The 16373-nt window shown below is 40.8% G+C and overlaps 1 protein-coding gene and 1 long non-coding RNA gene across 3 annotated transcripts in view; both read left to right on the top strand.

Moving 5' to 3' along the window:
• Nucleotides 1-16373, top strand: part of LOC149163099 (cinnamoyl-CoA reductase 1-like) — a 128402-nt gene that overhangs the window by 101410 nt on the left and 10619 nt on the right. The gene's annotated exons all lie outside the window — the stretch shown is intronic.
• LOC149163100 (uncharacterized) lies at nucleotides 2836-5041 on the top strand. Its single transcript, XR_016261965.1, has 3 exons — nucleotides 2836-3963; nucleotides 4114-4279; nucleotides 4453-5041. It is a non-coding gene; the product is annotated as an uncharacterized LOC149163100 (long non-coding RNA).

Below are 16373 nucleotides of genomic sequence, written 5' to 3'. Positions count from 1 at the left end.
TGCAGAAGGGGGAGCAGATAGATCTATACCTCCTCAGATTGCAGGACATTCGGGACGAACTTACGTTTATAGGGGCCATGCAAAATCAGGAGTTCATGGTGAGGACGGCTCTGAATGCAGTCTCCGAGGAGTGGGAAACATTTGTCTAAGGCATATTGAGCAGAGCTACTCTTCCAGGATGGGAAGAGATGTGGGCAACTCTTTGCCAAGAAGAGATTAGACGACTGACCAAGGCGGGGAGTAGCAGCAAAGGAGGTTGAATCAAGAAAGAGGAGGAGGAGGATGTGGCTCTGGCATCTACGGGACAGTAAGGGAAGAGGAAGAAGAAGGACATCTCCAAGGTGAAGTGCTTCCATTATGGGGAGCTGGGTCATTATGCAACCCAGTGCCCCAGGAAGAAGAATAAGGGAGAGGCTTCTAACTCAAAGGCAGCGTCGGCTAAGGCGGAGAAAGAATTCAAGACTGATGACGACTGTGCCATGAGTGCTCATGCACCTCTAGAGAAGAGGTGGGGTGACATCGAGCTGTAGTCAGGAGGACTACAGAAGATGAGGGGTAGGATCCTTGAGGTGCCCAAACTCTTGGATCATATTTGGCTACGGGAGCCCCGAGTGATAGTCGCAGCATGCCGGATGTCGGTAGAAGCAAGATGCGATGAAGCGACAGGTGCTAGAGTGTAGAGGTTTGTAGCAGCAGTGGGGGTTGCAGCAATGCGAGAGGTGTTTGCAGCAGTGTGAGAGGCACAGTGGAGGTTGTAGCAGTGCGAGAGGCACATAGGTGTTTGCAGCAGCGCAGAGGCAACAGAGGGAGCACAAGATAGCAGCAGAGGTAGCTTCAACATCAGGAGGCTTCCGGACCGACAAGGATGTTATGACTTGGGTAGATTAGTTACTTCTCGGTAACTGATTTGTAGTGCAACAGTTAGTAGTGGCAGTGCTATGGGCAGCATGTTGAGAGGGAGCTGCAGTACATATGTAGCAGTGGCAGTGGCAGAGCCATGGGCAACAGTACAGGAAGCAACAATGCAGTGGATGTTGCGCAACAGGCCAAGCATCAACACAGGTACCGGTGTGGAAGGATCTGTGTGATGCTCAGTGGTGGAGCATTATTAGAGCACATTTCTCTCTAAGAGGGAGTGTTGATTTGTGGTAGCATCGGATGTGCTCTAGCCATGAAAATTGGTGGAGAAGCTAAAAGCACATGAGATCTCCAAGACCCAGAAATGGTTTGGGGAAATTCCACCCGGTTAGAGAGATATTAAAATAATTAATATTTTTAATGGAGTTCCTAAGTCTAAACTTAGAAAAATTAAAATATTAATGGGTATTAATATAAAACTGGGTGAGAATGTTCTAAATGACATGGATCAAGCCAAATCTAATCTTAGCCGTTTATTAGGGACTTAATCTCGACTGTTGAAGACTCAACAGGGAAAGTACAAGAGGAGGCTTGAGGGTTAGTTGGAGACACACCAAGATTGATCAGCCAGTTCGATTTTCTGGAGTGGGGTTTGTTGAGAAAATTCGAACAAGTGATATGTTGCAGTGAGGGGTAGTGAGTACATAGCAGAGAGGCAGAGATAGTGCCTGAGGGTCAGCGCAGTGACCAGAGAGGTTGACGTAGAGGCAGCTAGAGCTACGCAGATATAGCAGGAGCCACACAGAGGCAGCTAGAGACTGCGCAGTGGCTGAGGGGCCTGCGTGGGTGACGCAGAAGGCCAGAGAGCTGACGCAGAGAGGCAGAAGGCTAGAGAGCTGACAGAGAGAAGCATAAGGCTGACGCTAAGGGTTCTAGAGTGACGTTGAGGCTAGCAGGGCTAACGCAGAGCCTTGGAGAAGCGCTAGCAGGATTTTCGTGGGACAGACTTGCTGAATATCTGTATCTGAGAAGAGGTATTACTGCTGTGTAAAAATCTATGTTCAGTGAGCCAGCTTGGCACCCTAGTTGTATTCAAAAAATCTGCTTAATAATAAAACCCTCAAAGCTGCTGCACCGATTTTCCCACATTGGGTTTTTCCGGGGACGATTGTCCAAAAATAACGGTGTCCCTTGTGTGTTTGTCTAGTATTTCAGTTGTTGATCTGTATATGAGTTAAGGCTGTATTTGTGTTTATTTTCAGTATTTATATGTATAAATAACTTGTTAATGGAATAAACAAGTGGGTGAAATAAACCAGATAATGCAGTAGGGATTTTTAATGTGTCAAACTTAGAAATTTCAACATGACGCTGCGTCGGCCTGGGCTTCTCCAAAGACGCGATCAACTCAGTGTGACATGCGTGGGGCATATGTCCCTGCAATGGATGTGTCACCGAGTCACCTTGCCATTCGCAAATCGCTCGTTTGATGTCCCTGTCTCTGTTCATCGTGTCCCTGTTGCACGCCCTCGTGCCATCCCTGCTCCTGCTGCTGCCATCACCATTACCCTCGCTGTCTCTGCTGCATGGTCTATCGAGCCCGTCATTGTCAACGCACGGACACACAACAAGTTGATTGGTTGTACAATCAACGTCAACCGCGCTGCAGACAACCCCCAGACCCGACACACTGTTGACCTGTGCATGCGGCGTAAATTGTGGTGGGCCGAGTAGTTGAAAAGTCGTGCCCTTTTAATTTGGGTCACCATCGATTAATTCCGTGGCATTTTGATACACCGATTGGTCCATATATAATTAGGTTGATATATATATATAATAAATCAAACTAATTTCATATAATTTAATTATTTAATTTAAAATATATATATCTATATATATATATATATATATATATATCTGTTAAAAATAAAAAAATAAAATAAAATATTATATATATATATATATATATATATATATATATATTATAAAAAAACATGGGTTCAAGAATAGACATAATACTGGACTCGAAATAGAGTTACCAGTGAATTATAGAAGCTGAGGTACTAGTGGTGGCGAGTTTCCATATGCCAAGATGACAACCGCAAAGACAATAGCTAGCAATGTAGCTTTGAGGACAAAGCTTTTGAAGGGACAATGTTACGAACATAAATTGGATAAAATAAAATAAACATAAATAAAATATAAATAAATGTAAATACTAAATAATCATGTAATGATTATGTTAAGTAGTCATTAGTTAAGTGCAAAGGCATGTCTAAAAGACATGCCCAGCCACGAAAGGACACCTGCTTAGGTATATATGCGGATCCTTATTGTAACATTCTACATCACTTATACATTTTTATATATAATAAATTATTATTACAAAATACCTTTCGTGTATTTCTACATTAAGCCAACAAGCTATAGGTTTTGTTGCTTCATTATGTTTATTGTTTATACTTCCTACATATGTATTTGATTATATCGATGTTTCTAACCTCCTAGTTAGATGTGATGAGTGAATCCTTCTTGAGGATCATCTGAAATGCAGGAAGGATGGCTAGAGCTGGAAAAGGTTAAGAGGCACTATATGAAAAGATGACAAGTTGCCTATGTCTAATAAAAGGGTGCACAGGTAATACCACAAGGTATGCATGATATGTTGTATTTCAGCAATAACGTTGATGGCTAGGTAAGCCCCAAGGTATGATGAGAATGTCTCTTTCTTTAATTGCTCATACATGCATATGAAAGTGACTTGCATCTATGTCTCCTATGATGAAATAATGTAGCTGGTGTTGAACATTTTGATCTTCTTGAATTCTGAGGCTATCTAATGCTAATACATTGACATACGTGATGTTTGGCTTACATCTATCTGTTGGATATCTTGATCCTTTAAATAAGGCTAGCACCTTGACTCTAATGATGTTTCATCTATGTGCTGCTTTGAGTCTAACCTTTGATGAAAGATTGATTTCATGATGCTAATAGCCATGATAGATATATGTATATGATCTAATAGATCTGCTGTTACATGACTCTAGTAGAGACAGGTTGATGACATGAATGAAGATGAATGAAGTAGATTCCCAGTCAGAGGTAGAATCTCTTCTCAAGATTCTTACTCACATCACTATTTACATTATGTACTGTTGAAGGATGATTTATGTGCATCTGACATTATTGAACTACAACAAAGTCACAGATTTGAATCTTGTACAGAAATTAGGGTTTCTGTTCTGGATGCAGGCACAGAACGGGGAGATTTCATCCTTGGATTCCCACATGCTAAGGCCTTGGTAGCGTCTAGGCAGCTAAAGACACTCCCATGCTAACCTTAAGGGATTGTCCAAGGGTTTGACTATAGTTGACCATCTTCCAAAGTTTTCTGAAGCTGTCTGAACTCTGAATCAAGGTGTGTCTAACATATTTTGCCTCTGTACACTGATTTATGAAGTTGTTGGGTTAAATTTCAATTGGAAGATGTTAGTACTACATATGTGTTGTAGATAACAGTAAGATTTGAAAGCAGGAAAAACTTGAATGTTTGCGATAATATGAACATGAACACTGAACTTGTGTTTGCAGGTGACCAGGACATACATGTAGATATGTCATTGTGTTTGTGCTACAAGAGTTTGGCATGTTTTTGCTGATTCATATAGATGAGCAGTGTTTGGAGTTTTGTCATGATACTTGACAATGTCTTAGAACTCTATCTTGGTATTGAGATATGTTTTATAGATCTCTCTACGATAGCAAACTTGGACTTGACCTGATGACTAATGATTTGATTTGACAATTGTTTCTTTTCCCTGATGCTATGTGGGCATAGGGACCTTCAATGAATTATGAGGGTATTCGGAAAAATGGTTTTGTATTGGCCTCCTTGTTCCTAGCACAATGGTTCAAGTATTGATAGTTGTGATTCCGTATGAAGATGAAACCTGCATGACTTATCCTTGGTGAATGAATTTGCATCTAGTGACAGAAATAACTTGTATTATGATTATGAGAATGACCTGATGAAGTTTGGATTGATATTGCATGATAGATGTCAAACTTTTTGGCATGATAATAAATGAAGTCAAGGCTTGATATAAGCTCTACCTATCACTTGGTTGAAAGAACTGATACTATGATATTGATGACTTTAATAATAGTTTTGATTTGGCTTCTAAACTCTGATGAGCTGACTTTGTTGATACAACATTGATTTATGTAAGGTTGATTATGTTGGCTTAGTAAGGCATTATGCTTACAGAGAGCATTGCATGAAGCAAGCTCCCCGATCTTGATATGTCTATATTAGACAATTATTTGATGAAGTCAGGATGATGAGTTCCAAAGTATGGCTTTGATTTTGATTATGGTTTTGGTTTTACATATTGATGGTCCACTCTTGATAGGTGATGAGCCTTTGATGAACTAAGTAAGAGGAAGATGGCTTCTGAAGCTCGAAATAATGTATCATGGCATGATGAATCGATTTCTGAAATTTGGGAAAGAAATTCTATATTGCAAGGTTGTGGAAAAATGTTTTTGAATAATGGAAATGCAAATCCTTGGATACTCCGATTGAATTACAGGATGTTAAACTTGACTTGTCAACCGACAATTGATTGAAGCATTGATGTTCCATTTTTGAGCATTCGTCCATATACTTGATATGCATAGAACCTGAATAAATTCATGATTGAGCTACTTCATTCACATAGAGTTTCCACCGAACATCCTTTGAAATGTTTGCATGAGATGTTCTATTTTTGAAGCTAAGATATTTCTCCCATGATATGTGACTACATGGATGTATTGTTGCTAATAGAGATTATTGTTGATGAGCACATATGAGTGCTGCCTTAATATGAGATATGCCATGATATTATTGATGAAAGGTCCATAGCGTTACACTCGATCGAGATTGAGTATGAAGTTGCTAGCATGGCTAGCTGTGAGGTAGGGTGTAGAAGCTCCTTAGAGATCCATCTGATCAGGTTATGAATATGAAATGGATGCATAGTGATGACAAAGAACCCCATATATATAGTTGGGACTGAGATACTTCCATATATTGTGACAGTGCAGTTGTTCGAGACAAGCTTAGGCTTGTGATTGACACCTCCTTGAGAGGGAGGATGATTATGGTATTCTTTTGTGATTTATATGATTATTTATGATCTAACATGATGTTTGATTTGACGTCCTGTATGAATAGGAAACAACTGCTATTGAGGCAAGCAGATACTAGATTGAGTATGATGAGAGCAACGCTGATCGAGGACATTGAGCCAACTCTTCCTCTCTGTCTGAGCTCCCAGGGTGAGGAATTGAGATAGAGGGCTCCTGGGGTTGAGGGAACTCTAGACAATAGAGTATCACCCCTATTTGTTATCCATAGGGTTCGAGATGCTACTCCCCTATCTTCATAGGGTTGGAGAATGCTGCTCCCTTGTCTGGTCTTTGAAGAGTATACCCCAGTTAGCATCATACCCACAAGCAGGGCTTGTCGGGAATATCGCTCCTCGTTTGGCCAACGGATTGAGAGTGTATTTGGGGTATACAACCCAAGTCGATTATGATGCAAGTGTTCTACCACATGATTATTCAGGGTCATCGATGGGAAGATCAGTAGGCAATAGGATGGGTTGAGATAACCCTATGCGGTTCTAGGTTGAGATTGAGCTCCCTAATGTGATCCCAGGGTCGAGATGTGCTCCCCTGTGTGTTTGGATATCCTATTGCTCGATATGGGGTTGTAGATGTATAGCTCCCACATGAGATTCTGAGTCGAGATGTGCTCTCTGATGTGGTTTCAGGTTGAGATGTGCTCCCTCATGATATGCTCTCTGATGATGATTGATGATGATATTCCGGATAGTAGCTTGCTGGCAGAGATTCCGGATAATAGCTTGATGGATAGAGGGGGCTAGCTTAAGCTCCCTTCCGGTAACAAATTCTTCTTCTTCTAGATTCGAGAATGTTCAACATACGAGTAGAAACAATCAAGAGATAAGCAAGAATAAGCAAGGGATAGTTCGAGATGTAAATTGATGATTTGTGATGATGAGATATTTGAGATGATCACGGCATGATGACTACATGACAGAGATGATCAGTGATGATACGTGATGACACTTGAAGATACCATAATGGCATTTTGATTGATGGACAAATATTGGCAAGTGGGGTTTTCCCTAGTTGAGAGGGAGTGTTAAAATTATGCAACTGCGGTCAAATTCCACTTTGGACAGCTCATTTGATGAAGATAATAATAGCAATAAATTCCTCTTTTCGAGAGGACCAAAATCGACCTAAAGATCACCATATTTGGATAAGCGGAAGTTGGTTTTTGAATTTATTTATTTACTCATGTATATTGGATTAGGTCGGCCCTAAGCATATGTACAATTGGCCAGGTCGGCCTCAACATGAAGTGGACGCTCATGAAAGCCTATAATAGAAGAGACCTCAAGCTCGTTTGGACACATTGTTCATGCCATCTTCTCTTCTCTTATTGTCTTGGTTTGCACAGGTCTGATGGACGAAAGCTTGTGCAAAGGGTCCGAAACTACAGGGTCGAAGCTCGCACGTGTCTAGGGTTTCTGGATCTCGGATGCTGGCTCGTAACTAAGGTTTTTTGTCCCTGGACACTGGCACAGTATGTTGATTTTGGGTAGCATCGGATGTGCTCTAGCTTCGAAAATTTGTGGAGGGGTTAGAACACATGAGATCTCCAGAACCCATAAATTGTTTGGAGAAATTCCACCCGGATGAGGAGTTATTAAAATAATTAATATCTTTAATGGGTTCCTAAGTCTAAACTCAGGAAAATAAAAATATTAATGTGTATTAATAAGAATATGAATGAGAAACTTCTAAGTGACGAGGATCAAGTTTGTTTTAATCTTAGTTGTTGATTAGAGACTTAATGTCGACTGTTGATTCATCAACAAAAAGAGGAGGCTTGAGGGTCAGTTGGAGACACACTAAGGGATCAAAGAGTTCGATTATTTTGGGGTGAGGTTTGCTAAGAAAATAGAGCTAATGGTCTCAGTTGCAGTGAGAGAGGGGCAGTGCGGCAAAGGGACTTCAGTCCAAGGCCAAGAATACATAGTAGAGAGGCAGAGTAGCAACAAGAGAGACAACGCAGCTCCAGAGAGGGTGACACAGAAGCTAGAGGGGTTGACGCAGTCCCTTAGAGGCAGCACTGGGGTTTTTTGTGGGGCAGAGAGAGCAACAGTTCAACATATCAACTTCTGAGCAAGGAAGGCTCACTGGGAGGGTGACACAACTCCTAGAGGAGGTGATGCAGTTCTAGCACAAAGCTTGGAGCAACCATCGCTGCCCAGCACTGGTAACGACATTGTCATCTGTGGGGTTTGATCATCCAGTTGCTGGATTTTCCAAAATATCTGTCTCTGGATAGAGGTACTTCCGCCAGGTTTATTCTCTGTTGGGTGAGCCGGATTTGGCACTCTAGTTGTATTCGAAAATCGGCTTAATAATACAAACCCTCTATATGTTGCACTGGTTTTCCCGCATTGGGTTTTCCCGGGGACGGTTGTCCAAAAATAACGGTATCCCTTGTGTGATTGTCTCAGTTTATTTTAGTTCACGATCTGTATGTGTAGTCTGCAATAGTGTTTTCATCGATGTTAAATAATTAAATAACTTGTTGAATGTAAAGAACAAGTAGGAGATGATAAACCAGTGATTGCAGTAGGATTTCTGATGTGTAGATTCAGAATTTTTCACACAGTATACTCTAGAGAGTGTCTGGGAAGCCTCGGCCGTTGACACAGAGTGTCTAAGGAAGCATCCAAGAGGTTAGGGTTTCCGCAGATCAATTTGGTCCCTGGATGCACACACATAATGGTCTAGGGAGCGTTTGGGCTGTTATAGACGCTGGCACAGTAACCTGAAGGGAGCGTCTGAGTTGCCATAGACACTCGCATAGAAGCCTCAAGGGAGCGTCCAGGGTTTGAGGCAAATCTGGGTGAGTTTGGTCCTCGGAAGCCCTCACACAGTTCACCGAGGAGTGTCCATATCAATCCCAAACACACTCATCCAGTTCTCCTGAGAGTGTCTAGATCTAAGACGCTCGCACAACTCCTTCTCCATGTGTCTGGGACTAACGATGAGCTATTAGTATGCAACAATGTTCAACACAGTGACATCAGTATCCAATAGTTGACTACAGTCAGTAACAATGCAATTCAATCCTCAGAATCAGGATCTTTGAATATAAGTATGTTTAAGGTCATGTTATGGATGTTCTAGTTATTTTTTTGCATTGATGAAGATATGGCTCATTGTACTCTCCATTGCTGAATCATTTGATGACGATCTAAGAAGAAGAAGAATTTGCAAGGGTTTTTCCCTAGTCTCAGACCAATCTTGGTGTCTCTATGTGTGCACGCTTTTCTTCTATTGTTCCTTTATGTTCCGCTACATTGATGATGATGATGTTGTTCTTTCTACATAGTTGCATATGCTAATGAATATTGATGTAGATTTGAATAATGTAATAATATTATGGGGTGAACTTAATGTGTTAATGAAGAAATGCAATTATCAAAGCAAAGAACAATGTAGCCCTATGAAAAATTAACACCAGCTACGACTGGAAGGAGGTGAAAACCTCCTGAAGGAAGCTACAACTTCCTTTCCGAGAACCACCCTGCCACCCTTAATGATAAAAATAAAACAAAACGTTTGGGCTCCCATATGTAATGTCCTCTAAGAATTGAGGATGAATGAAGGATGAAATAGCCTATCGATCCCGGTAGGCTACAATCCTCAATAAAGGGGAAAACCCCAAAATATCCAATTCTGCGCAACTTTTGGGGTAGTTGGGCAAGGAAACTCAAATATGGGGTTGTAGTAAAATTTACTTAATCAATTAAGAAGAGGAGGCCACTCTAGGAAATCTATAAATATAACAGGGTTGAATTCATTTTGGATCATCATTGTGGATCATCTCATTTGTTTCGTTGAGGGTTTTAAGACCCCTTTGTTGAAATATGTAACTAGTGTTGGAAATACTGAGAGGGGGGTGAATCAGTGTTTCTTAGCAATTAACACTTTTTAATTTTTTTTCAGAGCATTAGTTAATCTTCAGTTATTATTATTGTTCTTCTTCAAATGATCATAAATAATGATTAACAATAGACAACACCATAATACAATTTGTGAAAATTCCTTAATCTTGGAATCCCTATTGCAACAATTGATGATATTTCTCCTACTTGTTAATTTACATGAACAAGTTATTTGTAGTTTTCTACGGCAAACATTGAAATACACACACTATAGCCTTCACCATTTAAAATAATATGCCGAAACAAGAAATTGAACAATAGAAATATACAACACAAATGACAGTGATTTTTGGACAAATGTCCCCAAAAAAACCGAATGCGGGTAAGCTGGTGTAGCGGATTTGAGGGTTTTTATTATTAAGCAGAAGTTATTTCCGAATACAACCTCTGGATGCCTTGATGGCAATCCAGTATAGGGAATATCACTCGGTAGAAGAAATTAGTGAGATTAGCTCACTTTACACTGCAAGTCCCAGTTGATCCAGCAGCTGAAGCAACGAGTCCCCGACTACTTCTGCGCTGCCCCTATGTAGTCACTGCGTGGGCTTGCATCACAACCTCTAAGGCACTGAATCACATCTTTGCTGAATCGATTTGCTCTCAGGAGCTGGCTCCAGCCCTCCCAGCTCAGAATGTCAAACCCTCCAACAAATTTCGGACATCTGCGTGGAAGGCTCTGCACTGCTCTGCATGAGCCCTTCTTGGTTCTGTATCACCCTCTCTGGGCACTGCATTGCCTCCTCTGCGTGTTTCTCTGCCTCTCTGCTGAGTATTCTTGGCTTTGGAGAAGATCCTCCCGCGAAAACTCTCTCTGCCCCTCTGCGTGATCACTATGAAATCACTGCGCTGTTCTCTAGCTCAACAATTTGATCTGACTAATCAACTCTCTGTGTTTTTTCCAAATGACCCTCAAGCCTCCTTAAATAATCTTCTCGTTGACATTCAGCGGCCTAGATTAGAAGCTAATCAATGCTTAAGTTCATTTCTGCTTGATCCTCGTCTTCTTCGAGAACTTACAACCACATTTAGATTAATACCCATTAATTATTTTATTTTCCTAAGTTTAGACTTAGGGTCCTATTAAAAATAATTAATTATTTTAATAAAATTGTCTCCGGGTGGAATTTCCCAAATCGCTTTTTGGGTTCTTTGGAATACATGTGCTCAAGCCTCCCTGCAAAATTTGATACTTAGAGCACATCCGAAGCTACCAGGAATCAACACTCCCTCTTAGGGAGGAATGTGCTCTAGCAATGCTTCCCACTGAAGCATCACCCTGACTTCATAACATCATCCTTTGCGTTGCTGATGTCTAACATGTTGTCCACCAACTACTGCGTTGCTGCTGCAACTATACTGCTGCTGACATTGCCACTGTCAATACTACATCTGTACTACAACTCCCTCTGAATTTCAGCATCTGTGCTGCTGCTAGCACTGCGACTGCCAACTGAACCTGCACTACAACCTTCTCCAACTGTTGCTGCTATCGAAAAGAATCCAAAATCACTGAACTGGTGTTCAGCATGATGCATCTTATTGCTGGAGTTTTGACTATTGCTAGTCTTTGGACTGACCCTCTGAAGCCTCTGTGCTGCTGCTGACCTTTGCTCTGTGCCAACTACACTGCTGCCAACTCTATCTCTGCGCTGCTCAGTCTTTGGCGCTGCTAGCCACTGCAACTGTCACTCCGACACTCCTCTGCATCAATTGATCCATTCCATCCTGCTACTTCTAATCTGGGCTCCCGTAGCAAGGTATTGATCCATGAGGTGGACTCCTCAAGGATCCCGCCCAACTGCAGTTCTTTCGAACTATAGTTATATCACCCCACCTCTAGGCGATCATGGCAAACTCCTCCTCGATCTATGCGGATGCAACCTTTAGATCATGCTTCTCATCCTTGTCCTTCTTCTTGAGAGGACACTGTGTAGCTTAGTGACCAAGTTCGCCACACTGAAAGCACTTGATCTTCAAAATATATTTCTTCTTCTTCCGCTGCTCCTGCTATCCCTTAGATGCGAGAGCTGCATTCTCATCCTCCTCCTTGGCCTTCGTCCCACTGCTGCTGCTGCTACTGTCAAGTTTGCACTTGACTATGTCTCTCCTCATCTCTTCCTGCTGAAGAGCGGCCCACATCCATTCCTAGTCTGGCAATTTCTCCCTACCCTGGAGCTCTGGACAAATACATACCACTCTTCTGACACTGAGTTTAGCGCCAACCTCACCATCTCGGTAGGCTGAGGTGTTGACCCTGTTGACCACTACCGGTCAACTGCCCATAGCAGTACACCCCCTTCTCTTTACAAAAAGGGGTAGCGCTTGATCGACATGTCCGTGCCATTCTGCAGCCATCGACAGCTTGATCAATTTATGTTGTAAACCCAGTCTGCATGTATAAATTGTAAATAATCTTAGCAGATATGAGTCATGTCTGTAAGTTGCCTAGGTGGACCTAATTTTCTAAGTGATAATCTATGTCCCGGAAGGTTTTTCGTCTCACCGATCCATGATCGGCAGAGTTTTCCTTCAGCCTAACCCCAAAGCCGGGATGGATTTTGTCACTAGAATTTTAGGAGAATCCTAGTGTGTTAATCTGCTAGATTATAGTTGTGTCGCAGAACTGGGTGGTTTATAAGGGTCTATGTCAAATGGGTTTTCCCCCTTGAGATGTAAATTTGTAAAAGTCATGATCTAAAGTGTCTTGAGGGTTAGAAAATGTTTTAATCCCCTCATAAGTCCTAAGTCCTAGGTCCTAGGTGATTTTTCCAAAGGCTAAGTTCTAGGATCCATTTAATTAAAAAATAAAAAAATTAAAAATTGAAATTTTTTTTAAACAAATAATAAAATAAAATAAAAAATAATAAAAAAAATTTATAAAAATAAAACAAAAACCCTAAAAATAATAAAATAATAATATTTTTGAGTAAATAAATGCAAATTTTCATTTTTTTAATGAATTAACTAATTCGACGGATGAGATTAAAAGATATCTTGATTCTCATCGACGGTCGAGATCATTTCAACATGGATCACTCGAACTAGCCGTTGGGATTTTTTCCTTTAAATAGGGTCCTAGGGGGTCATTTGAGATCAGAAGATCTGTGAGTCTTGTGCTGAAGAAGCTCTCTTGTAGTTCATTCTTTTTGTGCAATAAAGAAGACTTTGGGGTTAAAAATCTTGCTGGTGTTACTCTTCTGAAAATGCTGTAAGATTGTTTTATTTATTCTGCATAATTTTATTTTCAGCCATTAATGATAGCTTAATGAAGATTGATCTAGGCACAGGGATCTTGTCTGATCTTTGAGGTTTGAATGATAGTTTAGATTCTGAAATATATTGGCAGGTATCTCCATTTGATCGGGGTTTCACTATTGTTTTCTCCTTCTATGTTGATGGTTGATTTTAAGGCTTAAGCTGTGCAGGAAATCTTTCTTTAGATTACAGGGCGTTAGGGGAAGTTCTCGGCTAAACCAGCCAACTCCCGGGTTGTGTTTTCTGAAAGAGCCCAGCCAGTTCTTGATCCCGGGCTTATCATTCGAAATATTTTTTATGAATGCATGCAGGGTTTTCTGAAGCGTTTTACATTTAAATTAAATTCTGATAATATTACTGTGATTATTGATAAATCTAGCTACTAAAGAGCCTTAGATCTGTAAATACTGTAATTATTTAGTTGGCTTTAGGGTTTTGTCTCTAGCATATTTTATTTCTGGGTTTTCTGTTATTGTAGGTTGCAGGTACAAGTTTTGAAAGTTTTGCAGGGTCACTGTTTCACTGTCCAGGGGTTTTTCAGATCTGGAAAAATTTTCACATCAGTTTCATTTGATAATCAGCTCCTGAGTTCTCACTGTCAGATCATCATTCAGCAAACTCAAACCAGCGCAACTGAGCTTCTCTACCAGGCTGCCAACTGCCTCACGTCTATCCCATTCACTGCAAAATCTGCCATTCAAACCCTCTTCCTCTCCAGCTCAGCCATCCATAAACGATTCTATTGATCCCCTCTGCCTATAATCACGTCCTTCAGTCTCCAAGCACCTTGCAAAAGATTGTGCCTTTTCCAGCCTACAATTTTTCTTCTGTCTGCCGCCACAAAGAAGCACGTTCTTCTGGGAGCATTGTCGTTGATAAGATATTCAACGTGAGGCAACCGCAATTTATCATACGGATAATCTGAGCATAATAAGTGCATGGCTTGTCGTCCATCTGGGCAACGACCTTGGTGACTACGTTTTCAAGATCGACCCGCAGGCATTTCGATTTGGATAGCAACGGTGTCCTCAAATCTGACAAATACCCACGTGTTTTATTCAATCACCACAATCTGGTTGCTGGAGGCTGCACGCTTTAATACTGTGTGAAAGCATCAGGTAGGAGACGCATCGTTCAACGTCAACCGTTCCTCGCCAGGTAGCAAATCGATCTCAGTCGAAAATTGTCCCTTTCAGAAATGCTTAGGTGAGCTTTCAAATCGATTCAAATCTTTGTCCGCCACCGTCAACTGTGTTCTGGTCGAAATTTTTTGTTTGCGCGCTTGAATCAGGGTCACGATTTCTTCCTTCAGATATTAGTGGCAGCGTTTGATTAGTTTTATTGCTTTGAATCTAATGTCATGATATACGTTAGGTTTCATTAGTTTTGAGTATAGCACGGTCTCGTTATTTTTTTTAGGATTAAAACCTAAGGTTTCGATTTAGGTTTTGTTTTTCTTTAGATATAGTTTAAATTTTATCATTTTGTTTAAAATGTTAGATTCATTTCAATAGTTTTCATTTTTTAGATTTTTTATATATATATAAAAAAAAAAAATTTCTTTTAAGTATAGATTTAGATTTTATTTAGTTTTAGCTTAATAAAAAATAAAAAAACAAAAAAACCTTTTTTTTTAGACTTTATAGTCTTGTTTTATTTTGAAAAGCGTAAAAAATATTTTGGAAATATTTTCCCAGATTCAGTCTTGGCTCGGGGATCTTATCACGTTTTATTTTTTCCTGCTGAGGCTAAAATTTTGATGTGGGATTACTGTTTATCATCTTTTATGTGATTTGGCATGCTTGAATGATCATGAATGTAATATCTGGTTAGCTTTTAAAATTACATGGTTGTGTATCAAGCATTATCTTTCGAAATTTCAGTTGCTAGAGTATCATTCAAGCATTTTCTCGCATTTGATAAAAATTAATTTGATGATAAATGGTTACTCTACATGGTTTATATTTTTGCAGCATCTGATAATCAATCGTTTAAACATTGAATCCATAAGGCACTGGTCTATTAATTTAATAAAATCAATTTAGTGCTGGTTTCCCTTCGTGTCTCCCAGCCCAACTTGTTCACAGTTGGTCATCCTTTTTCTATAGGGTCTACCCCCTTAGCTGCGGGAGACAGGCTTAAACGGAGAGATCGGGGATCAGAGTGACAGCCCCCGGTCTGAGCGTTGCCGTGTCAATCTGTGCGACAACAGACCCCACAACTGCTAACTCATCACGGGTCTCATGAAGCTTTGCAAGGATCGGATTAATGCGTTCCCCCTTGTGCATCTGCGTGGATCTCATCTTCTACTCCAAGTACATCTTCCCCTGCTCGGAGGATCCCTGATATAGCGTGGACAAGGCATCCCACATCTCCTTGGCAGTCCCTTTGCCTGAGATGTGACATACTACATGATCCTTCACTCCGTCGAGGATCATCCGCTTGGCCTTCGCCATTTCTCGCTTGTACTTTTTGAGCGGATTTGGATACGCGGGATCAACTACCACACTGTCGATGTAGATCTTGAGAAAATGTTCATCCAGAAGGCATGACATCCTCACCTTCTAGATCACATAGTTGGATGCACCATCCAATCAATCCTGATCTCGCAATCCACTAGCTGCCATCTCTGCCAATTGAAAAAGTCGAATGACCTCCTCTCTCCTTTGCGCTACTGCTGGGCTAGCCTACGCACTTCGTGCTAGAGTCAATAGATTTGCTGCCCCTTGTTGCTGCTTAGCAAATGAGAATTCGAACTCCCTGGCTAGGAATTCTCTGAGTTAGAAATGTTGATCTAGATTGTCATCGATGTCAATATGGCAATATTCTGGATACTAATGATGATGTGAAGCCAAGCAAAGCAGATCCGTGAAACAACAAGAGCAGGAAGCCAAGGAGGAAAGCCATCAGGGAAGCCATTGGAAATCATCGTGAAGCTAAAGAGGAAGAGGAAGTTCATCGAAAGGAGCAAAGAGGAATACACAGCGCAGGAGCATAAAATAGTGATTAAGAGGAGTTAACAGTGATATTGAAGAAATAAGTGGAGGGAGTATCAAACCATGGAAACCTGTTAAAATTCCCAACACATATAATAAAAGTTCACAGCGCATCAAAGAAACCAATGTCGGCGGCTTTATCGCCTTATTTTGTGTC

This window comes from Pinus tabuliformis, chromosome 5_2 (genome assembly GCF_031772625.1).
Source record: "Pinus tabuliformis cultivar Carrire ecotype Pingquan chromosome 5_2, CPIR1, whole genome shotgun sequence".
In the NCBI taxonomy this organism is placed as follows: Eukaryota; Viridiplantae; Streptophyta; class Pinopsida; order Pinales; family Pinaceae; genus Pinus; species Pinus tabuliformis.
The sequence above is the reverse complement of the archived record's forward strand: the minus strand, read 5'-3'. Positions and strand labels throughout refer to the sequence as shown.